Source organism: Stenella coeruleoalba (assembly GCF_951394435.1).
Source record: "Stenella coeruleoalba genome assembly, chromosome: 10".
NCBI lineage: Eukaryota > Metazoa > Chordata > Mammalia > Artiodactyla > Delphinidae > Stenella > Stenella coeruleoalba.
The window spans coordinates 2,348,327-2,375,986 of record NC_137156.1 but is presented as its reverse complement, the minus strand read 5'-3'; positions in this window follow the sequence as shown (position 1 = coordinate 2,375,986).

The following is a 27,660-nucleotide window of genomic DNA, read 5'->3' as shown; positions in this document are numbered from 1 at the left end:
CGAGGCTTTGTGGAGCAGGCGTCCTGTTGATGCAAAGATAAAGGAGACCCCACGTGACCCCTGTGAGAAAAAGGACACACACTGAGGTGCGGTTTCATTGTTACTGACACTCAGGAAGACAGGGTTTCCCAAGCCTGAGGGACGAGCATCACCCCTACAGCAGAGCAGGTTACGTCGGGGTTCTGGGTGGGGAGGGAGCATTCATGTCCAAGCGCCAGCTCTTTCCTGTAAGGATGTTTTTTGTTTCTTTGTTTGTTTTACTATTTGTCTGTTTCGTATTTCCCAAGGCTATTCTTATTTTTTTGCAGTTGGTGTTTTTTTCCCATGGATGGGCTCAGGTAATCAAAATAGTGATTCAAGTACTATTTCTGGGAATAACAAAATGTTAGGTGGCAGGAAAGCATATGTGGTCCCTTTAGCAAGTAGACAGCATCCTCTCACTCAAATGGAAAGAAATGCTCAGTTAGGGTCCCTGCTGTGTGAAATGTGTTATACGTGTCACCTCCTGGGGTCCTGTGAGCTGCCTGATGGTGACACACACACCCATAATACAGATGAGAAAACCAAGGCCCAGGTAAGTGAGGTGCACAAGGTAACTTCCTCAGGCTGGGCTCCCTCCCAAGCAGAGCCTGAGACAGACTTGGGTGCAAGTAGGTGACTTGGGCATCGGAGCCCAGGAATTCGGGCAGGGGACTGGGTGGGGAAGGAGGAAGTGAATGGAAGCTCATGTTGTTAACTATTGAAATGCAGGCAGGATGCCTCCCAGAACCAAAAGGGGGAAGTGTGACCTCTCCAGGGCAGAGAGCAAGGAGGCCTGCAGGACACGCCCAAGGCAAAGTTTATCAGACGGTCCTGAGCTGTGACCTTCGGGCTAAGGGTGGGATTTGAGACCACAGGTGCCTGTTCTCGTAGCAGACAAGGAAGAATCCAAGTCTGGCGTCTCTGTCTGGAGAGCACCCTCCACACCACCTTCCCACGCTGCAGGCCCTGGTCAGCAGAGTAGCACTTGGGCTGCCAGGAGGACAGGGGCCTTGCCTGGCGTGGGCTGGCTGGCCGCCTACCTCCTTGGTACCTCACTTCCCTGGGTCGTGAGGAAAGAGGCACACGGCCGTGCTGGCCTGGTGAAGCCATCCCGCCTGGATGAAGCCAGACACACAGCAGCCCGAAGCCACGTGGGGTCCTGCGGGCTGAGCCCTGCGAGGCCCCGGAGAGCACGATTCCCGTGCGGCCTGAGTGCCTGGTGCCCCCGCTGGTGTGCAGAGAGCGCTGCTTAATTGTGCCCAGTGGCCTGCACCCAGCACTTCCAGTGTCACCTGCTGTCAGGCGCTCTGGGCTACCTGCTCTCCAATGGGCCCGTTAGCCAGCTGACCACACACTTGCACCTTTGAGATCCTCAGCGCGTCCTTGCATCTCGTTGGCCCCGGCTCCCCTTAGAGGCCGGTGCCCCCGTTCACCTCCATGTGCTGAGGAGACCTGGTCACTTCTGAATGAAGGCCAAGTGACCACCTAACGCAGAGAGGGACCCTCCGCTGAGGATGGTGAGGGTTTCCAGGCTCGGCAGCGTTGAGTCAGCTCCTCATGGGGAGAAACCGCCGTTCCCTCGTCACAGCCAGCATTGGAAATGGGCTCTGTTGTCGCAAAGCAGGGGCGGGGAGTCAGGGGACAGAGCCCTGCTCTCCAGCGGCTGCACTTTCCTGCGACCCTGGTCTGAGACCACAGACCACATGCCCTCTTCTCTCAGAAACATGATCAAGATGGTCCAGGACCCAACCAGGATTTCATAGGAACTTGAAAATTGTGCCCCGAATGCCAAGTTTTGTACTTTGAGTAAAAGACGTTCCTAAGAGATTTTTCTGAAAGAGAAAATTAAAAGCTCCTGCTAAAAACACTTCTGTGATTTTGTTTTTTCCTGCAAAATTGCAGCTGAGCAACCTATGTGAGCTCGCTGGTAGGGAACAAACGTGCACTTAATGGAAGCCTAGAATTTGTGGGACTCGACTCCGCAGTCCATCCAAACCTGCTCCTGGACACTCATCCTCACAGATTAGCTAATCATCCTAAGAATATTCAGAGAAATGGTGGATATTCATTTTCATGTAAAAGGATATTCACTCACCATTCCTCGAAGGCCTGGCACTGCCCTGATGCAAAGGTGAAGGACCCAAGCCGTACCTTTAGGGGCTCACACCTGAGGGGCAGGAGGACGGGGACAAACAGTATGGAATAGTTACACCACAGTGGGGCAAGTACTATAACTGAAGAGAGTTTTGCTTTAAGTGGAGCACAGAGGAAGGGCTGTGCTAATGCCACCTGGGAAAATCAGGAAAAGAATGAGTCACAGAGGGGACATTTCAGTTGGGTCTTGAAGGATGAGTATGAGTTTTCCAACAGGTGGGGTGGAAGGGGGCATGCCAAGCAGAGCAGGAAGTAGAGGCAAAAGTTCAGAGGTTTAAAGCATTGTGGAATATTCGGAGGGCTTAAATAGTTTTCTGTGACTGGAGTATGGGGTACAGGAGGCAAGGGGTGAGAAATCAGGCTGCTGCATGAGCTGAGGCTGGAAACGTCTGCTGGGACCCCACTACGATGATAGCTTTGGGATGCTTCTCCTGGGGACACTGCCGGCTGTGTTAATTATTATATGGAGACCAGGATTACACTAAATGAAGTGCTTAGATTCACCAAAAATGCAGTTTCTACCTCACCTCCCTAACAATAAAAAGAGGCAGAGATTTAAAAAGCAAGGGACACTTCGCCCCAAATATCTTCTCTACCAACCTGACCCAAGACCGGAAATGTCACCATCTGAGGCCAACCCTTGGGGTCAGAAAGCTTTTTGGTCTTTGATATCCTTAATAAAAATGCAAATATCCTGGAGGAGAAAGTACCTGAATCTTTGAGGTTTATTCTGCGTTTTCCTGATCACTGATCTGGGAGTATCTTGTTTTGTTACTGGCCATTCATGGTTCCACTTCTGTGAAATGCCTCTTCAGTGCACTTCCTAGTTTTTCTGTTGGGTTGTTTCTCATTGATCTGCAGTCCTTCTCTGTGTCCTCTGGTTGCTAATCCTCTTCAGTTATACGAGTGGCCAACGTCTTCCCCCAGACGGGTGGCTCATCTTTCACGAGCACCTGTATCTCTCCATTAACACCTCACCTGAGATCATGGACTTTTGTGCCTGACCAATGCTCAAGAGCTAGCTTAGGGCTCAAGACAGAGTCCGTGGCCTGGAGGGAAAGGCAGGCCCGGCAGAGAGAGGATAAAGCCCGGAGCCTGATGCAGCCCCGCTCGCCGCTTTTGGGCCTGGCATCTGCTCGCTCTCTGCCAGGCTCAGCTCCTCTGCCCGGAGGCTCCAGCCTCGGGAACCTTTTCTGATCTCTGAATGCACCGTGCTCTCGCTGCCCCAGGGCTTCCCATGCTGCTCCCTGTGCCGGAGCCCCTTTCTGACTCCTCCCCCAGCCCACTCTGCCGGAAGGTCCTACTGTTTCATCAGTCCTCCCCCAAGTCTCACCCCAACCTGGTTAGAGTCCCTCCCGCGGGCCCCTGGAGGAAACTGACTCACCCCTGCAGAGACTCTCACTTTTATTCACTGCGCGTTGATCTCCCCACATGGATTCTTCACTTTTGTGGGCAACACTGCCTACCTCTTCTGCATCCCACACCATCTAGCACAGGACTCCACACATGATAACTAGTTAATAAATTTCTTTAAAGAACAGAATGGGGGCTTCCCTGGTGGCGCAGTGGTTGGGAATCCGCCTGCCAATTCAGGGGACACGGGTTCGAGCCCTGGTCTGGGAGGATCCCACATGCCGCGGAGCAACTGGGCCCGTGAGCCACAACTACTGAGCCTGCACGTCTGGAGCCTGTGCTCCGCAACGGGAGAGGCCGCGACCGTGAGAGGCCCGCGCACAGCGATGAAGAGTGGCCCCTGCTCGCCGCAACTAGAGAAAGCCCTCGCACAGAAACGAAGACCCAACACGACCAAAAAATAAATAAATTTATAAAAAAAAAAATAAATAAAAGAACAGAATGACTCGATAAAGGTAATTCGGAATGTAATGATACTTTTTCATTAGGCTTCTCTGATCACTGGTTTAAATCAACATTTGCATTGTAAGTCTAACAATTTTTATAAAGACCCAAGATAGTTTCAGTGGAAGTTAGAACTTTCACCATGCCTATTTGACCCTGGAGGTGGCCTTCCGTCAGGGATGACCTGGGTGGTGCAGTGACAGAAACAGCCCAGACCGAGTCGCCATTGGAGGAGAGCTACCCTGGACCCACACTGGACTTGGATGTGATCGCAAGATGAGCCACTGTGGTGTTAAGCCTTTACAGCCGCCAGGGCTCACTTAATTTCCCTGGCCAAAAAAAATCTCGTTTTGGAATTGCCTTTGAAATTTCCTTGGAATATTGTCAGCGTTATCAAATCATCATCCTTTGAATATGAATGAATTCATTGATACAAGTCAGTTCCACAAGTGTGTACTGAGCACCTCATGTGTTTGGGAGAGAATGACGGGGCCAGAAAGACACCTCTGCAGCAGCTACACCTGGAAGGCCAGTGGAGGGCGTGGCCAGGAAGCCACGGAGGGGAGGGCTGGAGTTTCCAGCCCTAAAGCTCTTTCCTTGGAAAACACCGTATGGAAATGAGAGCCGTTCAAATCACAGTGTCAAATAGCCTTATTCCCTGCTCGAGGGGTCCTGCTCCCCTGGCTTTGGGTGGGCGCCCACCCGACAGGCCGTGCAGCCTGCAAGGGAACTTGATGGCTTGAGACCCTTCCCATCCCAGGAGGGACGTCTGCAGGTTGAGTTGTTCAGACGTGGCATTGTTGCGTGGCCACTCACGACTGTGGTGCCTCTGTTTCCCCACGATGACCCAAAGAAGAGGACAGACAGCTTTCTGCTGTATCATCGGGCCACACGAGGATAGGGAGGGAGCGTCAGGCGAGGGCTCTGGGCGCAGAAGGCTCGTGGTGATGAATAAATCATGGCAAGTATCGCCGCGTGACTGATGATGGCTGGGCTCTCGGTCCTCCCCAAACCGCTTTTTCAAAAAATTCCACCCCCAAAGGTCATATTTCGTAAGAGCGAAAAGATAAAACTCATGGAGAAATGGGGGGATGTGAACACTGCTTCGTTGGGATAAATAAAACAGGTTACACAAATAGAATAACCAATGATGAGTGACCTGAGATCCTAAGATCCTGGCAGCACGGCCAGCCCTGACAGGTAGGGTCACTTGAGGAGGCTGTGCGGACTGGCCCAGCTCGCTGTCTCACAAAGTACCCTGCATGGTGGTGAGATCTGTAACTTTGCTATAACAGATCTCATCATTCCATTCTGGACACCACGCACAAATGATATTACCCTACCCTCTCCTCAGAGGCGGGTAGGCTGAGATTTTCTGGGACCAGTTTCATTGTTCCACCTAATATATAAGAAAGGATCAGACTGACTCTGAGGTAACTTCCGGCTCAAGCCTTCTAAAATTCCAGTCATAAAGCTCATAACTTTCCCTTATTGGCTCCTTTCAACCTCACAACTAGCCTCGGCGCTAGTTCTTTTCATTCCCATCTTACAGATGAGGAAACTATGGCACAGAGAGGTTAAGTAAGCTAAGAGAAGACCACACAGCATTTAAATAGCAGAGCCAAAAATTCACACCTGTGTCTCTCTCACCCCGGGATCTAGATTCTTAGCTATTCTGCTGAATACTGGCTGTCACGGTTCATCTGATGCATCAACTTGACTGGGTTACAAGTCGCCCAGATACCTGGTTAAATGTTATTCTGGGTATTTCTGCGAGGGTGTTTCCAGAAGTGGTTGGCGTTTGAATCCGTAAACTGAGTAAAGCAGATTGTCCTCCTCGGTGTGCGTGGGCCGCATCCAATCCACTGAAGGCCTGAAGAGAAAAAATGGGGGGAAGGGGGCGCTCTCTCTCTCTCTCTCTCTGCCTGACTGTTGAGCTGGAACATGGATCTTCTCCTGTCCTGGGCCTCAGAATGGGACTCACACCACTGATTTCTCTGGTTCTTGGGCTGTTGAGTTTATGGGACTTCTTGGCCTCCATCATCAGATGAGCTAATTTCTCATAATAAACCTCTCTGTAGGTGATAGAAAGAAGGAAGGAAGGAGGGAGGGAGGAAGGAAGGAAACAGAGAGAGAGAGAGAGAAAGAAACAGAGACAAGGAAAGAAAGAAAGGAAGGAAGGAAGGAGGAAAAAGGTATAGAGAAAAACACAAATAGATATAGGTATAGATATGGATAAAGATGGAGACATAGAGACATAGATCCTGTTGGCTCTGTTTCTCTGGAGAACCCTCATGTGCCGCCCCTCAAACAGGTGTCATCCCTGGAGGTCCTTTTCCTCTTGGCCAAGTCCCTAGGATAAGGGTGACGGGATTAGAAGTCTGAGTAACAATGCCTTCATCCATCTACCCAGTCGCATTCGTTGCTATTATTATTATATTAGCTGCTATTACGTCAAACATCAGCTCAACGTAAGTTCACTATTAAAAATGAGACGGCTTTACAGAATTTCCCTTCCCAATTTTCAATAAAAATAAGAAAAAAAAATTTAAGTTGGCAAAAAAAAAAAAAAAGAGAGAATTTCCCAACAGCACCAAGGAGGAAAAGAGTATAACCAGAAAAAGTACATTTAAAAAACTGGAAGCCAAGGAAGGACGGATTCCGGAGTGGAGCACAGGGCATAGACCCAGCGCGGCCAGTCTTCACAGCCCCCGTCCTGGAAGCCTCACTGGAGGGTCCACCAAGCTGAGAGGAGGGCTGTCTCTCTCCTCTGAGCCGGTGGAATCAGTGGTGAGAGAGAAACGGGTAAAATAAGGAGGAGGGTGAGCGAGGGCTGCAGTCAGGCTGCAGGAGAGCACGCTGCCCGAGGGAAATGCCCCGAATCCCGGGGTGTTTCCCCATGCGAACAGGGTGCACTCTGCTGTGAGGTGGAGCAGGTCCTGGTTCAAGAAGAAATGTCCAGATAGTCCAACAAATGTACCTGATCATGTCACTCCAAGTCCTTCCCTCCACCCATGCAATTCTCCAAGGCAACAGAAAGAGAAACAGACTTCAAAACTGCTTGTAGAGAAAAACAACCTAGTCTCAGAGAAGGAAGGAGTCATGTCAAGTCACTGCTTTAATTCGGGGCAAACAGAATGTCTGGAGGGAGCTCCTCAAGCAGGTGTCAGATGAAAAGGACCCGCTGAGCAGCTACGCCAGCATCCAGCACAGAGGGAGGGAGGGAAGGGGGAGAGGGAGGCGGACAGTGGAAGGGGAGGGAGGGAGAAGGGGAGGGAGGGGGAAGGAATTCACCGAGAGTCCAAAGATGAGGACATAACTGTGGAGAGAAAAGGGAGAGTGCACAGCTAAAGGCACAGGTGGTGAACAGTGAATCTGTTTAAAGATAAAGCGTATGTCACACACCATAAGAACTATCTTTACCAAACAGACTGTGATTAAGGTAAACCTGGACAATGTTAAAATGACTGTATTAGTCTCCCAGGGCTGCCGTAGCAAAGTACCACGAACTGGGCACAACAGAAATGTCTTGTCTCCCAGTCCTGGGTGCTAGAAGTCCAAGATCAAGGTGATGGCAGGGTTTGCTCCTCCTGGGGGCTCCGAGGGGGATCTGTTCCAGGCCCCTCTCCCAGCTTCTGGTGGCTCCCCGCAGCCCCTGGCGTTCCAAGGCTTGTAAACGTCCCGCTCCAGCCTCAGCCTCTGTCTCCACGCAGCTTTCTTTCCTCTGTGTGTCTGTGTCAAAATGTCCCTCTCGTTGTAAGGACACCAATCACTGGATTAGAGCCCACTGCTTACAATCCAATATGACCTCATTTTAACGTGATTACATCTGCAAATACCCTATTTCCAAAGGAAGTCACATTCACAGGTACCAGGGCTTAGGACTCGGACATGTCTTTTGGGGAAACTCAATTCAACCAACAATAATAATACAACAATAAAATGAAGAGGAAGAAGAGAGAAAATGGAAGCAGCATTTGGAAGGAGACGATCGATACTTCCTAACGTCGAGACGTACAGTATAGACCACTATAGGTGTGCGTACACGTGCACTCAATCTTCTGTGATCTCTTATACTAAGAGGACTAATCTCTTTTGTGGTAAAGAAACATTTAAGTCTCAACAACTTTAATTTATTTTTGTCCTTTTATAAAATAAATAAATTTTAAATGTAATGATTTGTATTCTTTTAAAGACCCCAGTGACTGCTTAAGAGGTTGTCCCATGAAGCAATTCTAATACTAAGTTCCTCCCTGACAACCGTCAAAACCACCAGAAAGTGTATCAATAAGCCAGAGATCTAGTTATATTTGAAGCCCTGGCAGCTAGCAGCGTGCTCGGTACATAGGTTTGCTAAATTGGATTATTTTGTTGCTAATTATGCAGCGTGCTGTACTAGATAACATACAACTAAGCCAGTGCCCGTATGCCCTCTGGAATCTCGCACCCTTGGAGGTACATGGCGTCCAGTTTCCAAGGACTACATTGTTTCATTTCTCTTTTGCACCCAACAGTCTGACTCCGGGAGGTTAATTCCAGACGGAGCTGACGGGGAGAGGGCACATCTGTCCACAGCTGGGCTAAACCCTGTGCAGAAAAGGAAAATGAATTCCCTCCTTCTTCTCTGGAGTGTATATCATGTCCCCTGACCTAAAGCCGTGTTCTCTGGCAACATAGTGATTTCATCCTCGGACCAGAGAATCTGCTTGTAAAAAGCCAGGGGTGATAGCCGCCAGCTCCTGGGGCTCAGCCCCTTCCGTGCAGATGCATCCTTGCTCTGTTGAATGCAGCCTGGCTCAGAAGTAAGCAGATGCTGACAGATGCCGCCAGGCGCGCTGGACATCCACAGACTGACCCGCCGTGATGTCCACTGTCCGCCCTCCCCTCCCACGCCAGCTCGCCTCCACCCTGCTTGGAAGGCAGCAAGGGGACTCAGGTTTGGCACGGAGCCGGCCTCAGCTCTTACTAACAGGCCCTTGGGAAGGAAAGCCGGGGCTGCCTGCCTCATGCCTTTTGATCTGCACCCATCGGGTGTGAATGGCTCTCCCTCCCTCCCTGCCCCAGTGCAGTCGATGTTCTGCTCACTTACAGATCCGGGACCTGACAGGCTGTGTCTGCCGTCCCTGTGCTGACTCACCCACCAAGCCCGTCAGGACCCCAGTGCTCCCTTCTGCCTGAGAAGCCACTCGCTGGGATGTCCGGCTCTGGCTCACCTTTGCTCCGATCCCCGCAATGTCCCGTCCGTCATCCCCCAGAGAGGTGTTAACGCAGCAGGCACGGAGGTTGCAGAACTCTGGTGGAAGGTGGGCAGGAAACAGCTGTGTCCCTCGTGAGTATCAGGACCATTTGCTCAGGAGAGGGAAGCACAGACGCTGGTGGCCAAGGTCGAGGGCTGGAGCCGATACACACTCTACAAATATCTTGATCCCAGGGTGGGATCTTGTGTCCAGGTTTGGTTTGATTTCCTCATTTGGTAAGCTAACTAAGAAGAACTGCGGGGAGGGTGGAGAAAAGTACATACTCATTTAAACTCTCCCCTAGTTGTCAAGTGACGGGTTTCAAGCTGGCTGGACCTCGGAGATCACTGTGCCCAGCGCTCTCTCCATGGAGGAGAAGACAGAGGGATGCCCAGATGGGCCACGGCTTCCCCAAGGTCCCACGGGGGGACAGCGTCCCGTCCCAGTCCAGGGCTATTTTTTTGCCTCCTTGGAGAGTGGTCCCTGCGCATAACCATGCGAATTTGGGATGCTGTCAAGTGCTTTACTTTGCCATGTCCAAGGTGTGAACCAGCCAGCTGATAGTGATGCCCCCGGAGACCTGTTTGGGAAGGGAAAGCTCACTTCCTTCCACACGTTGGCTGTGGGTGGTCACACTGCAGCCAGGGTGCCCCGGGCAGGGCCGGGGACGGCGGCAGGAGCTTCATCGTGGAGGACTCCCTGGGGATTACGGGAGCGGAGGCTCTTATCCGACTCCCAGTTATGGTCCAGCGGCAGAGGACAGACACACCGGCCCCAGTGGAGATCTTGAACGAAGGAAATGAACAATCTGGCCTCCTGCATCTTTAGGCCGCTGAGCACCGTGACCTCTTCTGGAAGGTTCTCTGGTCTGTGGGACTCGCTGCAGAAAGGCCGCGCTCAGCTGCTATTACTACTGCTCCCTCGGTTGGCAGAGAAGTTGGGGGGAAGGGGGACGATAGGGAGTAAGGAGAGATACAGGGTAGCCTGTGGGGAGGTAATGGGAGGGAGGGGAGGGGGAGGGAGGGGGAGGGGAGGGAGGGGAGGGAGGGGAATGGGGAGGGAGGGCGGGGGTGAAGGGGATGGAGGCAGTGGGGAGGGAGGAGGAGGGAGGGGAATGGGGAGGGGAGGGAGGAGGATGGGAAGAGAGGGGGGACGATGGGGAGCAGGGAACTTCCCACAGCAGGCCTGGCTGTTCCACTGTGACCCTGAAGAAACAACAGGCTTAATCGAGCTGAAGTTTGGGGTTTCAGGGGACACTGGCTCACAGACTAAGGGGAGAAGGTGGGTGTCAGGGGCTCACAAAGCCAAACTGCTCCTTCAGGGTGAGTCAGCCCAGGTTCTCTCAAAGGAGAATGCGGATAGGCTATTTGGTGGATCCGTGAGCAGGAAGTAATAACTTGGGGGAGGAAATGGAAGACCTCCCAGGTCCTGTCTTTAAGGTGTGCCATCGCAGGACCGTGGACCTCAGAGCTGAGAGCCACCTGCCTTAGAGGCCGTCCACCCGTCTGGGCATCCCGGGTAAGACTCTGCTCCACCCTCCTCCTTCCAGCAGTTCCGAGACAGCGGGTCTCCTTGCGGATGGACCCCCATTTCATCTGGGGGAGCTCTAACTGTTAGAACATCATCCCCGTACAGAGCGGGATGGGCTGCCCCGCATCTTCTAGCCTGTATTCTAGTCCTTGCATGTAATTCTCAGAAGTCAGATTATTACACTGCTGTGACAGTTTAGAGACTCGTGTGTGTGTGTGTGTGTGTGTGTGTGTGTGTGCGTGTGCACACACGGGGAAGGGGAACTCCTACCTCGTCTAGACGTATAATCTTGGCAATGCCAGAGAACTAGCAAGCAAGCCAGTGATTTATTCAGTTAGAGGCTATCAATGACTAATTCTAAATCGTTTCATCGTGTTTGAATTTACAAATCTTGAATTTCACACCAGGGAAACAAGTTCATCCAACATTCAAATGCTAACATTGGAAATATTAAATCAGCTCAGAAGAGCGACTCACCCCTGTGTGGATGGTCCTCTGCTCGGACACGAGCTCGGCTACATCACAGTGCGCTGGTTGAACTCTTTAGTTGAACGTCATTTACCCTGTTAATTCGCTCTTGGTACAGAAGTCCCATCAGAGCTCAGACTTAAGATGCAGGGAGGACGGGGCTGACGTGCGAGGGCCCAGCTCCCGTGTCAACCTTGTAAAGAACATTGTGGTGCTTCTCAGACCTGCAGAGACAGGCCGTTGCCAGGACGTGCCAGACGCCCAGCTGTGACGTGTCCCACATGGTCACGGAGCGTCACCGTCGCGTCTGGCTCCACCGTCTGATGCTCAGCACACGGGTCAGGGACCAGAACCTCCGCCAGGCGTGCCCCTCTCCATCCCGGCCGCCTCTGCCCTTGCTGGTCGCTCTTCAGAGGGCGCAGCAGAAAGCCCTCCTCCTTCCCACCGGGAAGCAGGGTCAGCTGGAGGCTCCTGTGGGCCCCAAGAAAGCTGACGTTTCATTGAAATTGTTATGATTCCCCATCTATTCTGAGGCAGAGCTGAGAGCCGCTTCCAGCTGCCCTCCCATCCGCCCCTCCAGGCAAAGCTCAAACTCGACACCAGCTCTCTCGGAGGAGCCGTTGAAAGGAGGCTGACGGAGCAGAGTCTTACCCGGGAGGCTCAGATGCGTGGATGGCCTCTAAGTCCTGACGGTAGGTTTCTCCCGCGTTCGGTCATTTCTTGGACTGTGTTAGTGGTCATCTCATGTCAGGCTTCCCAGAAGCAGGGCCCGAGGCCAGGGCTGTGTGCATGTGATCTACTCCGGCAGGTCCCCTGGGAAAACTGATTGAGGGGTGCGGGCAGCAGGGCAGGAAATGGGGGGTGGCCCATCCATTCCCTCCATGGAGGCATTCTGGAGGGAAAATTGCAACTTGGAGTTTGTCTTCCGTCAAAGCAAGGGCCTGGGCTTTCAAACTCCTTCACCAGTTGGTTACTAAGGAGCGTCCCCAGGGAGGGACCCCCAGGCCCCTGCGGACCCCTGCACAGGGAGCAAAGGCTCTGGTCGCCTAAGGCCCATCCTGCATCAGGACTGCCGTCGGAAGCAAAGCACAGGGACCCAGGACACCCCAGCTTGAAAGCTCAGGAAGCCTAAGAGGGGCCCACTGCGGTGGTCCCTGCCGATGGCACTCTGGGCCACTGCTGCCCAGCTGGGCCGCTCCTCAACCTGCTGCCGCCAAGGATGGGGGATAAGAACTTAGTGGAACCCAGTTACAATCCGGCACCAGCAGGTACCCAAGATGGGCCTCGTTCCTAACATCTCGCTGTCTCTGCCACACACACACACACACAGCGGAGATGCTCACACACGCTCCAGCTGCCTTCCAAGCACAGCCCTAGAACAGTCAGCAAAGCTGGATCCCATTTCCCAAGAGGCTGGCCCGGGTGGGAGGCCCCTTCCCCTCCCCCGCTCCCGGGTCCCACATCCTCATGCCAGCCTCCCCCCTCCCCCGCCCACGCTGCTCCTTCGGGCTCCCACCTCTTAGGGCTTCTGGGACCGTCTGAGAAAGAGCTCCTGTGTCCGGAGCCCTGTGTCCTCTGTCACTGACCCTAAGCCTTCCTCTGCACCCACAGGATTGATCTGTGGGTCCTTTCCTGGAGCAGCACATCTGTGTACAAACCTCTCGCGGGTTTCTGGAGGCTGGGCTCCCGGCCGCCAAGGCCTCTGGCTCCCCGGGGCCCTCGTCCATGCTTTGTAAGGCCCGGAGCTGTCCGAGCTCAGCCATTATCGTTGTTTCTCCCAGTTTTACTGTGGCCGGAGCCTGGCAGCCGCCTGGCACCTCACCAGCCCTACCCAGCAGCACCTGACGTTGGGCCTTGTGGAGATGCCGCAGAGAAGAGCGTTAGCACCGCGGTCTAGAAGCCAACCTCCAGCACTGAGTTGTAAGAATAGAACCAAGAATTCCTAGGTATTCTTCACCCAGTTATCGATTATTAACATTTTGCCACATTTACTTTATTACTCCTCTCTACATTTATATGTAGACTATTATTTGTTTTTTTTGTGATACGCGGGCCTCTCACTGTCGTGGCCTCTCCCGTTGCGGAGCACAGGCTCCGGACACGCAGGCTCAGCGGCCATGGCTCACGGGCCCAGCCGCTCCGCGGCATGTGGGATCTTCCCGGACCGGGGCACGAACCCGTGTCCCCTGCATCGGCAGGCGGACTCTCAACCGCTGCGCCACCAGGGAAGCCCTAGACTATTATTTTTTGTGAACAATTTGAAAGTTCGTAGCAGACACTCTCTACCCCAAAATATTTCATCATGCATTATGTAAGAACAGGAGAGTTCCCTGACATAACCACAGTACAATGATCAGGTCAGGTGATTTGACGTTGAAATAACACTACGATCTAACCTACCCTGCGGATTCTGTTGTCAGTGGTCCCCTCACGTCCTTGGTGGGTATGTTTTTCCTGATCCAGGATCCACACAGGACCACACGGTGACTGGAGTTGCCACGTCCCCTTCACCTCTTTTTTTTTTTTTTGCGGTACTCGGGCCTCTCACTGCTGTGGCCTCTCCCGTTGCGGAGCACAGGCTCTGGACGCGCAGGCCCAGCGGCCATGGATCACGGGCCCAGCCACTCCGCGGCACATGGGATCTTCCCGGACCGGGGCACGAACCCACGTCCCCGGCATCGGCAGGCGGACTCCCAACCACTGCGCCACCAGGGAAGCCCTCCCTTCATCTCTTTTAATCTAGACCAGGTCCTCATCATTTCTTTGTCCTTAAAGATACAGATTCTTTTCAGCTTTGACGTATAAGTGACAGGGCTGATATTCGTGAGGAGTACAGGCCCCCTTTTAGAGAGCGCTCCCAATTCGATTTTGCATATACGTGTTCTCATGATCGGTTGCAGGTTTTGCATTTTGGCAGGAACACTGCCTGAGAGATGGGTTCTCAATTCATCCCACAGGAGGGACCAGATGTCAGCTTGTCCCATCACTGCAAACGAGAGCTTTCCTCACCTGGCAAGGTCGTGTCTGTCAGGTTTCTTTCTTTGCTTGCTGGCGGTGCCAAAACCCAGGAACAGCCAGGTCTCTTGACAAATCATTGTTTTAAAGCAGAAATCAACTATGTTCTAAAGATGTGAGTCCTCAGTTAATAAGTGTATAAATTTAACATAATCTCCCTAAATGTCCTAACAAGTTTCCTTCCTTCAGAAGTAGACAAGCAAATCCACTGAAAATAAACAAGCAAGGTAGCCCAGGAAAACCCTGAAATAGAAGGAAAATGAGGAGGGATTGGTCTTCCCGGTTCTTAAAGCCCATCACAAGGCCTTGGTGATGAATACAGAATATGAATGGACAGCCCAGTGGAACAAAAGAGAAAGTCCAGAAATAGAGCCAAGTGCACATGGGACATTAATATATGACCAATGTGGGTAAAGGCGGATTTTGTGATAAGCAGCGTAGGGACACGTGGATAGTTGTCGGAGAAGCAGGACCCACGCCACACATGGTACATCCAGAGAAACTCCACCGGGACAAAGTTGTAAATGTAAAAGTAAGACCCCGTAAGTGCTGCTGAGGGGGTCTGGAAGTGGGTCCCTCCTCTTCTCCCCAACACCCGCCCCACAGAGCTCGGACCACTCACCCCTCATTCTGTGCCCTGGACGGCTGCCCACATGGACGCTGCCAGCAGGCTTCTCCCAACAGCCACGACCAGACAGGAGGGAAGCAGGGACGTGAGGGCAGGGTGTTCCGTTCCTGGTTTCCTCCGCAGACGAGGGCCCCTCTCTAGGAGGCTTGGCCTACACAGCTCTCTCCTTCCAGGCTGCATAACTCCTCCGTCCCCTCATCCCCAGGGGCCCAGGGGTGATGCATCTCGGTTGCTGCTGGGCCCCCATTCTCGCACTGCCCCTGGGACGCCCCTAAAACTTGCCCAGGCCCTTGTCAGTAGTCCCTTTGTACGTAACCCCCGCCTTAAAATCACCCTAATTTGAGTGTGCCGTGTCATTCCTGTTGGAACTTTGACAGAATAACATCGGAGTCGATTGACATGTCAAACCATGTCCCAAAATCCAGCAGCCAAAAAGCAGAGATTAACAATTGCACATGTAGACAACAGCAGTGTCCACAGAGAAGCCAAACCAGAGCGCAGCACAGAGTGGGGAGCAGGGCGAGAACTAGGGGAAATATTTGTACCTCACGACACAGAAAAGTGTTTTTCTCCAAAATACATGAAGAGCTCTCAGAGATGAAAGCAAGAAAGACCACAGGACCGACAGAAAAATGGGCCGAGGTCGTGGGCGGTTCACAGAATAAGAAATACATGCGGTCCAAAAGACACGCAAGCGTCACAGTCAGAGACACGAGCCGTAAAACTACACAAGGATACAAGTTTTCCTCGATCAGACTGGAAAAAAGACAAAAGTTCGACAAAACACTCTGTTGCCCGGGAGCCAGGGAGGCCAACACTGTTCTCCTTTCTCGATGGGTCTACTCAACTGCCCATACGAGGGTCACGGCCAGCAAGGTGTCAGATGGACTTTCCCCTGCCTCAGTGACCCGCTCCTGGGGCTACAGCTGACGGGTGGGCACGGACCTCTGCAAGGTGACTCCCAGAAGGCGTTGTCTGTGGTTCTGAAACACATGGAAACCGCCTAGTGGCCGGATCCGAGGACCTGGCTAAGTAAACCGATGACTTACCCAACCCGGTGGAACCGCCTGTCCCCGTGAGAAGGAACGAGGAAGCTCCCTGGGAACTAAAATCACAGTATTTTCCGGACACATCGCTGAGTAATGACAGAGTAAGTGCAAAGTATGGTATAATTTGGTGTGCCAACTTTGGGGTAAGAAAGTAGGAAACAAGAACACGCATTGCTAAGTTCCTGTTTTTGCAAAGAGAAAGGAACCCAAAGGCACCAGGAAGCAGGGCTGGGGAGTGTGGTACCAGGCGGGCAGGAGGGAGCCTTCTCAACGCCCGCCCTCCCTTCTGCTTTCCTTTATGACCGTGGTGCTTGTTCCAAAGGATGGAGAATAAAAAATACCAGGATGAAGGGGAGGCGGAGAAGTGGACCATGCTGCCGAGCCTGAGGGCAAAAGGAGCCCTCCTCCTCCGTAAGGGTGTCGGGTCGCAGCCGGCGGCCAGGGGCGAAAAGCGCGGGATTCGCAATAAAGCAGACGTCGGATTGAACCTTGGCGTTTCTGCCTTCCCGCTGGACAGAGACCTGACCTCTCTGAGCCGCAGGGGGCGTGTGCCAGGGAGACGGGGGTCTTCTCAGCACTGATGTCACCGTGTCATGAGGATGGATTAGGTCACTGCCATCCTTAGAAAGTGCTGGCTCCTAGGAAATACAAGACATTGCTGTTCGCATAGCTTTTAGGCAGGTATGCTGAAAGGTAAGGATTTAATGGCCCACGTCAACTCTCTGTACCGAGAATTCTCCCTGGAAAATGAAATTACCGTCTTTGAAATAAATGCCGAGACTCCTCTGTCTTGAGATGCGTGGCTGAGGGCTCCTTGCTCAGCTGTGGCTCCATCATTTAACAAGCACGTCCAGGAGGCGGGGGGCGGGGGGGGCACACGCCACGCTGCACCCCCCCACCCCCGCCCCGGGATCCCCTCCTCACTCACCCTCTCCTCCTGTCTCGTGTCCCTTCCCCCCCATCGGCCCCCCTTCCCCTTGGCCTCGGCAGTCACAAACGACCCGAAAGCTAAAACCAGGGGTGACCTCAGGAGACGATCCGCTGAATCCACTCACGTCGCAGACGCACAGACCAAAGTCCAGCAAGTCAGGGTCTGCCCCCGGCCACCGCCGCCGGGGTCGCAGACCAGGACCGGAGCCAGCTTCCCGTAACGGGCCCTCTGCGTTCGGCTCCCGGACGCCAGCTTACCCTAGAGACCCCAGGCCCGTATGGGAGGGAAGCGTCATCTCTTCACTTCTCATCCGCGTTTAGAAAGCAACCGGGTCAGGAGTCACGTCGTCATTTGGGGTTTAAGTGAGATCAATGCTCCACGCCGGCAACTCAGTGGCAGCCGTGACTGTCAGAGCGGTGGAGACGGAGCCCATCACAGAGAGGCCCCGAGGTCCTGCCCGCACGTGGGGGGGTGTGGGCAGCGGGGGCCCCGCGGGAGCCCCCGGCGTCGTGGCCCAATCTACCCAAGTCTTCCTCCACGTACCGTCTCCTCTCCGGAGAGGCCTGGCTGCTGCACCCCGAATCCTCAGCCTGGCAGCCGCGGAACAAGAACCGAGCTCTAGAGCGAGGACGGAGCGAAGCCCAGGCGGGGCGACCACCCGTCGGACGGTGACGCCCCCGCTAGATGCCGTGCAGGGGTGAGGGGTCCACAGACACAGAGAACTGTGGCAGGACACAGAGCTCAGGTGCGCAAGAGGGGCCTCACTGTCGCTCTTCCTCAGTCTCATCTCTTCCTCGAGTCTCCGTTCTGCTTGGAGGCCGAAACCTCCGCCCCCAGGATCACTCGCTCATTTCACAGGAAACGCAGTCCGTGCTGGGGGGCCCCGCGCCTTCCCCACAAGCGGGCCTCTGAGGCCACACGCTGCCCGCTGGCAAGCGCACTGCCTCTCCCTGCGGGTCCCGGGCGTCGGACTCCACCCAGCGTCCCCTCCCTGGCTCGGCCACGCCCTCTGTTTTTCTTCCCCAGTGCCGAGGCCCCTGGGGCTTCTAACTCTCGCAGGCTTCTTTCCTCTTGGGGCTCGGAAGAGATTGCCCTTCCCGTCCCCTGGACTCTGGGGGACCCTGGGGCACGTCGATGAAGTGCGAGCAGACCTGACGTCCGTCACTTCCAGGTGGAGACTTAGAAGAGCCCGGGAGCCGGTCACCCCCTTGCTGTACCTCGGTCGTCAGAAATGCTTCACGCGGTGGCGTTTCCATCCCTCCGGGTCTTGGGGTGACGACCGGGTGAAGCAGACACATCCCCTCTCAGGAGGGACGTGCAGCCTGAGCAAGAAATGAAACATCATCACTTTAAGCCATTGAGATGTGGGGTGTTACCATCACACACCTAGCCCATCCTGACTTACACAGGGGGAATGAAGGTTTAGGGCCAGCAGATAAGGGGGGTTCTCGGGGGCCCTGTGCAGCCAGCGCGCTTGGCTGTCACCTGCCCTCTGCTGCTGCCACAGTCCACACCGCAATGGGCTGGGGTCTCCTCTACAAGGCTTGCTGTGACCCCAGACTTCTCCTGGGAGTGGGGCACGAGGCCCTCCTACTCTCAAATTCCCAAACTTCTTTCAGGCGTCTATTTCCATTTCCCACCAGAGGTCTGGCCCACCGAGTGGAAAGTCGACCGTAGTGCTGCCTCTAGCTAGCCCGCCCTGCCCGGGCCCTGCCCTGGACGCTGGTCTAGTTCCGAGGTCAGGACGCTGCTGGCCGTCCGCCCCTCCGAGGCACTGTTCACGGCCTTCGCTTCACGCCTGGATGCTTCAGCGCCTAAACTTTTCAGTTCTGCAGCACCCGCTCTTGCAGACCAAAAGCTCTTTTCTCAACAAGACCATCGCCTCTGAGTTTCCTTTTTCTTTTTAAAAATTATCAAAGTGATACATCCACACAATTAAAATCAAACAGAACCACAAGTCTCGTGATGAAACATGGCACCTCTAACGTTTCTATTCCACTGTTTATGGCAGTAATTCTAAATGTTATCATTAGACCATTACTTTTTTTTAAAATAAATTTATTTATTTTTTGGGTGTTGAGTCTTCGTTTCTGTGCGAGGGCTTTCTCTAGCTGCAGCGAGCGGGGGCCACTCTTCATCGCGGTGCGCGGGCCTCTCACTGTCGCGTCCTCTCTTGTTGCGGAGCACAGGCTCCAGACGCGCAGGCTCAGTAGTTGTGGCTCACAGGCTCTAGTTGCTCCGCGGCTTGTGTGTTCTTCCCAGACCAGGGCTCGAACCCATGTCCTCTGCATTGTCAGGCAGATTCTCAACCACTGTGCCACCAGGGAAGCCCAAGACCATTACTTTTTGATTTATTGATTTTAGACATTATCCACTGACTTCCTGTCATGAAAAATGCGGGCTTTGTCCCCGGCATCACCTGGCCTGCAGTGCCTCCCATCATGGGACAGATCAGTAGCCTGTACTTACCTCATGAAAACCAGGAACACGTGATTTAATTCATTCCTTACACATCTTTTAAACTATTGCCCCTGGATCTAATAATAGTTGTCATTTGGGGGTTAATCATTTTTGTTTGCTTTGTTAATTCCCCCTCCAACAGCATCGTGAAAATCCTCTGAATACTATTGACATCTGATTGACCAGCTCCAGTTTTCCTAGGAGCCGTTCCTCCTAAACCCTCACTCCGGTCCTCCACCGCAGTCCACACGGGATCACGTCAGCCTCCGCGCCCCTGCCAGCCTCAGCCTGGACGCTCTCTGCCTGTCTGGTTTTAGATGCTTTGTCCTCTGGAGCCCATGCCTTCCTCATTCTCTGTTTTGGTAGCACAGCCTCTAATAACTCACAAGAAAGGGTGTGTGAGGTGTCAATATTTTTAGACCGTGAATATCTGATAAATGCCTTTACTCTCCCCTCCCTCCGGACGGACGCTTGGGTACGTTGAGAATCATGTCTCCCTGGTCCTCTGGCTTCCATTACGGCTTTTGAGACGCCCTCCTAAAATTTGCATACTCTTGTCTTTGTATGTGACCTTTTTTTTTCCCCCCTCTCTGGAAGATTTTAGGGTCTTCTCTTCCTCCTGGCGTTTTAATACCTCAGCAAGGTGCCTTAATAAGGGTGACTTTCCATTCATGGTGTGGGTCATTTTGTGGACCTTTCAGTTTAGAAATGTATGTATTCCGTGGTTGGGCTGTACACTTACAATGTGTGTACTTTCGTACATCTCAATAAAAATCTTAAGAACAAGAGAAGAAGAGTCTGTTTTGGAGCTCAGAAGCTGAAATGGGAACTCTTTAGCATGTGTTCCCTCCCTGTGTCAATTCGTGCCTCTGGAGGCGAGGACCCAGGCCATGAGGAATTATGTTCACCAAGGAGCATGTGTGTGGGAGAAACGGCCCCGTGTCCCAGCACTTTGTCTCACCTCTCTGTCCTGGCTCATTGAGGCCTTACGGTTGCCCGCGAAGTAGGTGTGATTATCCCCATTTTACTGATGAGAACGTTTAAGTAACTTCCCTGAGATCCCACTGACTCACACTTGAACCTGACGTGGAGTCTTGCTGACCCCACCGCTCACCTTCTTAATCGTGATGCTCGAGGGCCTCCCTGGGGAAGTATCCAAGGGCAGGGAGGAAAGAAGAGAGAACAGACCACCAGCTGCTGCCAGGAAACGCCTGTGCACCTCCACCAAGCCTGGACTCCAGATCGTCTGCTTTTTATTTTCTCTCTTTCTCTCCCTTAGGGAGACGGTGAGTGTCCCAGGTAGACTCAAATAAAAATCCAAGCTCCCTGAGGCCAGAGAACTGTATTTTCAGATGCTTTGTTTCCTCCGAGGAATCCAGGAAAGATTAGTGATGTGTAGAATGTATTCTGCAATACATTCTTAGGGGACTAAACATTCTAATCGTTCTCCTTCCCACGTGATTCTAAGATTAGAGTTCATTGGCTGTGAGCACATCCCCATAAACTCGGAGGCAGAGAATACCGTGTTGGCCCCTCTCCTTTTGAAAGATGGGTTTCTCTTTTTTTTAGTTGCAGTAGAGTTGATTTACAACGTTGTGCCCGTCTCTGCTGTGCAGCAAAGTGACTCAGTTACACACACACATATACATTCTTTTTTCTATTCTTTTCCATGATGGTTTATCCCAGGATATTGACTATAGTTCCCCGTGCTCTACAGTAGGTCCTTGTAGTTTATCCATTCTGTCTATAATAGTTTTCATCTGCTCACCCCAAACTCCCCCTCCAGCCCTCCCTCCCCTGCTTCCCCTTGGCAACCACAAATCTGTTCTCTACATCTGTGAGTCTGTTTCAAAAACAGATTTCTTTTGAGGGTGACCCGGGCTTCCTTCATAGAAACACGAAGTGTAAGAAACAAACAACTGGGTCCCTGTGGGTTTTCCCCAGCAGTCTGGGAATCTTTCTAGCTGATCCCAGCTAATCTGCCCATTTCTTTTCCAGTTCAATGTTGCAAAGGTCAATGAAGCACTTTGGTTTCTCTGGTGACACAAAGTCTCAATGAAAAGGACTACTCCACTGCTGGGATAGAAGTCTGCAGAGAACAGAGGTAAATATTTCCCTGACAAATGAAACCTTCAACTGAATTTTCTTTCCGCAATTATATTTGCTAGCTTCGCAACACAGTGATTAATACATTAAACCAATTAAACTCTGGGAAACTATTCACATGTGCTTGCATATGTTTTTTAGAAGCACACACACAGAATTAGTCTGAACCAAAGGTGTAATTTATTTGTCTGCCATCTGAGTCACCAAGTTCCCTCAGGGTATCTTTGAACTTGTTCTTTCTAAATCTCTTTGGAAACACAACAATGTAAAGCAATTATACTCCAATGAAGATGCTTAAAAAAAAATCTCTGTGGAGTATTTTTTTAAAAAAACGTGATTTATTCAGACATAGAAAACAAACTTATGGTTACCAAAGCTGAAAGGGAGCGGGGGATAAATTAGGAGTTTGGGATTAGCAGATACAAACTACCGTACATAAAATAGATAAACAGCAAGGACCTACTGTAGAGCACAGGGAACTATATTCAATATCCTGTAATAAACCGTAACGGAAAAGAATCTGAAAAAATACATATATATGCACATATATACGTATAACTGAATCACTTTTGCTGTACACCTGAAACACTGTAAATTAAATGTACTTTAATAAAAATAAATAAGTAAAAGACAAAATACCCATGTGGTTTTCTAGAAACAGGCTGCCCAGCCCAGAACCCAACCTGTTCCATAGTCTCTGTTCCAGAATTTGCTCACGTGACTTAGGAAACGCTCAGACCACGTGCTCTGTGCTTTACGGCTCCGAGTCGGTGCGCGGCGGTGACTGCTGTTAGCGTGCCTTCTTTATCACAGAGATCCGACACGGCCACCCTCCCTAGACGTGCCTGTCAATACTGGACGGCTGAGGCCAGGAGACTGGATAGACTGTTTCCACACACCTTTCAAAGCTCTTAACTTCTATGGCTTTTACAGCAATGGGCAATGTTTTACCTACAGTTCAAAAGAAGTTTTCTTCTTCAACGTTTATGTAGCTTTCAGCCTCGAGCTGAAAGAGCATCAGAGATGTACACAATTATTAGAACCCAGGGACGAGGCCACAGTTTTTTTCCACACCAACGACCCTTCTGGAATATTCGTGAAGCTCTATGGTGTGTGGCCAAGAAGACAGCAGAACTGAAGCTGCGGGTGGGCTACCACTGAGCACGTGACAGGGGGTGAGTTACCCCACCTGGGCCTCAGCTTCTGCAGGTGTGAGATGGGGAAACACCTGTTTGGCCCTCAGGAAGCTGTGTTTGGTTTCAAGTGATGTCATGCCTGGTGGAAGCCTTTGTAGGGTGTGAGGCTGTCCAGACAAGGAACGCTGTGACGTGACCTTCTATTACTGCTCTTGCCTGGTCTCCACAGAAAGGTCTGCAAAGGGACCCATCGTGGTGCAGGAAGAGAATGTCAGAGCGCCTGGAATGCTTTACTCCCAAGCTTTACATTTCGTTTCTTCTTTCGGCGCGTTTGTGGAGCGGGGCGCTGTGCGTCTGAGGGAACCCTGTCTGGCTCTGTCCCAACCTCCTGGCTTGGCTTCCTCACCTGCCGAGCCTGGAAAGCTCCGTATCCACACCTCCCAGGCCCCTGTGCTTCCAGCAGCGACGTCTGTGCATCAGCCGCGTTTCAAGCTGCTGTCAACTGGATGCTGTCACGTCTGTCCTACACACGTGTCCCAGACAGGCACCCGGTGACATGCCTGAGTCACCTGGCCCGGGCCTCCTGCCTTCCTTGTCACCCTTGCCCCACTCCTCCCCCAGAGTGCACCCCTCACCCCTCCTCTGTGGGCTCTCACAGTCCGGCCACTGGGAAAGTCACCAGAGGGAGGGCTCCACCCACCAGCGCTGGGGAAGTTTCCCTCGGGCAGCCAGGCCGACGGTGGAGGGGAAATGGCCCTGGGTCCAGGGAGAGAAGCCCCTTCATCTTGCAAAGGGCATCACTCTGGTCCAATCAGGAGGGAGAACCACGCAGCCATTTGAAACAGGTGCACTTTCATGAAAAGAACTATTAACTGTAACAGGGGAAGGGAGTAATGAGGGATTGGCTAGGAAGAAGTAAAGGGAGCCCCAGAAAGTATAGGAAAAGCAGATACAAAGAGCAGCGATGACCCCCAGGGCTGACAGGGGGCCAGGAAGCAGCTCAGACCCCACCCCGGGCTGAGACCTGCTCCCCGCTGGCCAGGTCCCGGCGTGGCTCGGCCAGTGGCCGAGAAGGCGCTGGGGAGCTTCACCCGTGGAATTTGCTGGTGGTCTGTCCTCTGAGGTGGCCCAGAAGGCTGATCACGGGGGTGTCTCACTGGAGTTACTCCATGTGAAACCTCCAGGAGTGGGTGTTGGGGACTTGGCTGACCTTTGGTGCTGCCGGCTGCAGGGCCAGCCCAAGCCCCCGGTCGCGGCGCAGCTCAAAGGAGGGAGGGCTTGGTGCAATGATTCGGTCTTGGTAACAGTCTACCCCTTTGGCCCTTTGGCTTCCATATTCCCTTTCACACACACTTGAACTTGTGCAGAACTCTGTGTCCACCTATCGAGACGCAGCTGTCCTTCACGCGAGTGAGGAAGCCCTCACTCCCCCCACCGAACAAGGACGTACATGGCCCCGGGAGCCATTGTACCCACGGCCAGACAAGTTCATTACTACTCAAGTCACAATCCCGCTAACTCTTCTGTCACCTGAAGCCTAAACAGTTAAGTTGACCTGTATATGAAATAATAATAAGGGAAAGAGGGGAAGAAAATGCTGTGTAAGGCACACACATCCAAGCAAGGAGAAAGTAGGCAAGGCTCTCAGTCCTCCTGTAACTGGCCAGGGTGGGGATTGCGCCAAGAGACCCAGTGGGAGCTTCCTGAGCCCACGACCTCTCGTCTGCGGCGGGGCCTGGAGCTCCTTCGCCCGGCCGCGCTGCGGTGTTTTTCTAGAAGTCATCTCTCGGACTCTGCATCTTGTTCTTCCAGATCTTTGTGAGCATCTAGTTTCTCGTGTTAAATCCCTTCTGTTGAACTTTCTCTCATCCGCAACTAATCCCTGTGCATCACATTTTGTAATTAACATATTTGTACAATAGTGTAAATATAAATATATTTGAGACACCTGCTTCGTTTCTTTCAACTAATGGATATATATGATTTAAGAGTTTTTAGAGACTTGTGCTAGAGAGCGTGCAATGGTTCCTGGCTGGCATAGTGAGTTTTGTGGAACTCCTGGAGCATGGTAATGGCCACGGAAAACGACCCAAGCTCACATTTGCTGTAGGCCGATGAAGCGTGTACCACAGCCCCCTGCCACGGCCATGAGTGATGGGTCAGATCCACAGGTGTGACCAGGTGTTTGGAGAAGTTGCCCTCATAGGGAAAAATACCTTGAAATGGCTTTTTTTCTTTCAATTCACCCCCGCATCAAATCTCTCTTTCCCATGCCGAGATTATACATCTCAGACATGTCTTAACCTTTTTGATTTCAGTGAATGGTCTTCTGGTACAAAAAGTCTGGTGGGATCTAAATCAAGTCTTTTGTGTCCATTTCAGTCTTTCGCAGGAGGAAGAAAGGAAGGAAGGAGGAAAGGAAAGGGAAAAGGAAAAGAGAGAGAGAGAAAAGAAAAAGAAAACAGAGACACAAGGCACCTGGCAGGCCAGCTTCCTAGAGTTTCACTATCTCACCACCCAGAGCCCTTTTTCTCTCCCACAAACATGGCCTCCATCCAGGAAGCCTTTCCCAGCAGAGATCTATTGCTTTCAGGCTAGCTCTGTGTGGAAAACAAATAATTTAAGGGCACCATAAAAGCTTATTGATTATCAATGGTCCACTCTGTGGTAGGTACTTAGACAAGGGGAAAAATGGAAACTAAAAATAAGCCCCAAGTTTACTTCTGCAGAGAGAAATGGACCAAATACCAATAAGGCACCTTCCCAGCCCAGACCGTTTCTTGCGCTCATTAAAATTCAAAAGCAGGGACCCAAGTGTGTCCTGGAGGGGACATCCCAGCCTCCCCCGACCTCTCTAGCCTCCTCTCGACCTCCAGCAAGGGGCTGCCGGGGGAAGAAGGGAAAGGAAGGCAGTGGTTCTAAGCTTGAGCATCAGAACTCACTGGAGGGCTTGCAGGCTCCACCCCAGAGATCTGGACCAGCATCAATGCCCCGCATCTGGAACCGGCTCCCAGGTGATGCCGATGTTGCTGGCCCAGGGACCACTCTTTGAGAGCCAGTGGTTTTGAGGCAGGAAAGCAGAGCGGTGAAGAACACAGACTCTGAAAGTCAGACAGCCTCGGTCCAAATTCTAGCTCCACCCTCACTGTGGGACCTGGGAAAATTACATCCTGAGCCTCGGTTTCCCCATCTCTAAAACAGGCATCATGGCAGTATGCGCTTCACAGGGTCATCAGGAGAACTGAGTTAATAGAGATAAAGCACTTAGCACGGCACCTGACCCAGGCACAAGTAGGAGCTCGTACAAACTTTTAATTCAGATGCTCACTATTTGTCCTGTGACCCCGTCTGGCCCCGAGCGTCCTGCGAGCGTCCTGTGTGTGAACCCTCATCTTCCTCCTCAGCCCCGCCAGTGTCTGGGCCCCAGTTTCCTCTCCTATAAAATGGGAGGGTGGGTTAGTTGACTTTCAAGGTTCCTTTTCATAGAAACATAAAGCAACTTCTGAAGCTCACAGGAAACCCCCTGATGCTCCCGGGCCGTGGCTACCCCCGGGCATACCTTCTTTTTTAATTTTCATAGGTTACAAGCATGCGAGTCCCGCTCAGCTCAGAGTGACAGAGCTGATCGTGTGTGAACTTGCCCTTGTGTGTTTCTTCTCTTTCTCGGGGTGTCACCGGCCTCCCTGCTCAGTCACGGCCAAGGGGAAGGGAGGGAGCTGAGCCGGGGGCTGCACCCCTGCTCATGTGTTCCTTGGGGCAGCCCTGCAAGGTGGTGGCCTTGTCCCATTTTCCAGATGAGGAAACCAAGCTCAGGAAGGTGATGAAACCTGCCCAAGGTGACCCAACTGGCGGGCGACGACGCTGGGACCTGTGAGCCCCACTCAGAGGCCGGTGTGAGGTGCTGGGGCTGGAGAGGTGGGAGTGCACACACACACAGACCAATAGACTGGAGCCCCAGGGGCCAGGTCTACCTGACACAGCCCCAGAATCACCCGTTCTGGGCGGGGTAACGCACCCTCGTCTCTGCCCCAGAGCTGCACGGGCAGGCAGGGCAGGGGTGACCAGCTGCCCTTCCCTCTGCCCAGCTACTCCCCCGCTCGAGGCTGGGAAGCTCCTCTGCCTCTCCCACCCGCCCGTCTGCCCACAGGTGAGGTTCCTCACCTCTGAAGGCCTGGCCGTCACCTCTGCGGGGCCCCTGAGACCTGCGCCCACCCTGCAGTGACCACCATCCCAGCGCCAACAGGTTTCTACCTTGGCCCCTGGAACTTAAAGCACCGTTTCCCTCCACTACCTGAGCCCCTGTCGTGGGCTGAATCGTGTCCCCCTGCCCCCAGGTTCACATGTTGAAGCCTTTTCCCCAGGAGGTGATTAAGGTTAGATGAGGTCACATGGGTGGGCCCTAGTCTACCATGATAGGTGTCTTTATAAGAAGAGATGAGGACACAGACCCAGGGAGACGGCATCTACCAGCCAAAGAGAGAGCCCTCAGGAGAAACCACCCTGGGACACCTTCATCTTGCACTTCCAGCCTCCAGACCATGAGGGAATGAGCTGTGGCTTAAGCCCCCAGCCAGTGGGGTCTTCATGACCGCAGCCCTAGCAGACAAGGTAGCTCGCCTTCCCAGCCCTGCAGCCCCGCCCCCCAACAAAGGCATGAACACCTTGGCATCTTAGGGATTGACTGCTACTCATCCCAGAGCCCCTCACACCCAGGGAGGCCCCGGTTCTTAGGAGGCCTTGGTGGACAGGTGTGCACGGAATCAGTGGATGGGTGTCAGATACGAGCCGCCTGATAGCTCGTCAGAAAGCCCCTTGGCCTGCCCCTCACCCAATACACGAGGTGCCCTGCCCAGAGCTGTGCTTAAAGAACAACAGGCACAGGGGCTGGCTGGAAACCCACAGGCGTGTCTTGGGCTGAAAGATGCTTTAAGGAGCTGACCCTGCCACCAGTGGCTGGCCTGGCTGCGGACACCAAGCCCTGAGGTCACGGTAACATGAAACGAAGCAAGGCCACTTCGCAATTTCACCTAAGCAGAGACAAAAACAAGGTCACTGTGACACCCACAGA